Source organism: Pteronotus mesoamericanus, unplaced genomic scaffold, assembly GCF_021234165.1.
Source record: "Pteronotus mesoamericanus isolate MK-2021 breed Mesoamerican mustached bat unplaced genomic scaffold, CSHL_Meso_final contig_56, whole genome shotgun sequence".
NCBI classification, from domain to species: domain Eukaryota; kingdom Metazoa; phylum Chordata; class Mammalia; order Chiroptera; family Mormoopidae; genus Pteronotus; species Pteronotus mesoamericanus.
In genome coordinates, this window is record NW_026555201.1 from 15,864,996 (window position 1) to 15,866,937 (window position 1,942).

Sequence of the window (1,942 nt, forward strand, 5' to 3'; positions counted from 1 at the left end):
GTGGCCTGGGTATGTGGCCTTACCTGATGTGGCCTGGATAGTGAATCATTCAATTAAAAGTTCATTAATATAAAAATCATTTAAATAAAAATGCCTCCATACCTTGTACATTTAACTTTCAGTTAAAATATATGCAATTTCACCCCTAGGTATTTATGCAAAATAAATAAAAGCTATGTTCACATAGTTTTGACTTGTACAAGAACAATCAGCTGAGCAGCCCCACCGCCGCCGCCAGCCTAGTTACCATCACACCCCGGGAGGAGCCGCAGCTGCCGCAGCCGGCCCCAGTCACCATCACCGCAACCATGAGCAGCGAGGCCGAGGCCCAGCAGCCGCCTGCCGCGCCCCCCCCGCCGCCCCCACCCTCAGCGCGGCCGACACCAAGCCCGGCACCACGGGCAGCGGCGCAGGGAGCGGTGGCCCAGGCGGCCTCACATCGGCGGCGCCTGCCGGCGGGGACAAGAAGGTCATCGCAACGAAGGTTTTGGGAACAGTAAAATGGTTCAGTGTAAGAAACGGATGTGGTTTCATCAACAGGAATGACACCAAGGAAGATGTATTTGTCCACCAGACTGCCATAAAGAAGAATAACCGCAGGAAGTACCTTCGCAGTGTAGGAGATGGAGAGACTGTGGAGTTTGATGTTGTTGAAGAAGAAGAGGGTGCGGAGGCAGCAAACGTTACAGGCCCTGGTGGAGTTCCAGTGCAAGGCAGTAAATATGCAGCAGACCGTCACCGTTACAGACGCTGTCCACGTCGCAGGGGTCCTCCACGCACTGACCAGCAGAATGACCAGAATAGTGAGAATGGGGAAAAGAATGAGGGATCGGAGAGTGCTCCTGAAGGCCGGGCCCAACGGCGCCGGCCCTACCGCAGGCGACGGTTCCCCCTTACTACCTGCGGAGACCCTATGGGCGTCGACCACAATATTCCAACCCTCCTGTGCAGGGAGAAGTGATGGAGGGTGCTGAAAACCAGGGTGCGGGAGAACAAGGGAGACCAGTGAGACAGAATATGTATCGGGGCTACAGACCACGATTTCGCAGGGGCCCTCCTCGCCAAAGACAGCCTAGAGAGGACGGCAATGAAGAAGGTAAGGAAAATCAAGGAGATGAGACCCAAGGTCAGCAGCCACCTGAACGTCGGTACCGCCGCAACTTCAGTTACCGACGCAGACGCCCAGAAAACCCTAAACCACAAGATAGCTAAGAGACAAAAGCAGCCGATCCACCAGCTGAGAATTCGTCCGCTCCCAAGGCTGAGCAGGGCGGGGCTGAGTAAATGCCGGCTTACCATCTCTACCATCATCCGGTTTAGTCATCCAACAAGAAGAAATGAATATGAAATTCCAGCAATAAGAAATGAACAAAAGATTGGAGCTGAAGACCTTAAGTGCTTGCTTTTTGCCCGTTGACCAGATGACTAGAACTATCTGCATTATCTATGCAGCATGGGGTTTTTATTATTTTTATCTAAAGACGTCTCTTTTTGGTAATGACAAACGTGTTTTTTAAAAAAAATAAGCCTGGTTTTTCTCAATACACCTTTAAAGGTTTTTAAATTGTTTCATATCTGGTCAAGTTGAGATTTTTAAGAACCTCATTTTTAATTTGTAATAAAAGTTTACAACTTGATTTTTTCAAAAAAGTCAACAAACTGCAAGCACCTGTTAATAAAGGTCTTAAATAATTGTCTTTGTGTAAAAAAAAAACAAACAAAAAACAAAAAACAATCACAGCCATGTTATTCACAATAATCCCAAACTAAAAACAACACAAATATGCATCAACACAATTTGCAATGTATCTACACAATATACTGATAAAGGATTTGTGGTATATCTATTCAATGAAATCCTAGTCAGCAAAATCCAGGATTGGACTACTGATTGACCTGACCACATGACGGGGTAGGGAAAGCCCTGATTTGTAGTGTTTGC

General features: G+C 47.4%; 1 pseudogene; it reads left to right on the top strand.

The window, feature by feature from the left end:
- The first annotated feature begins 218 nt into the window (after positions 1-218).
- On the top strand, positions 219-1,722 carry LOC129075901 (Y-box-binding protein 1-like; annotated as a pseudogene).
- The last annotated feature ends 220 nt before the right edge of the window (positions 1,723-1,942 follow it).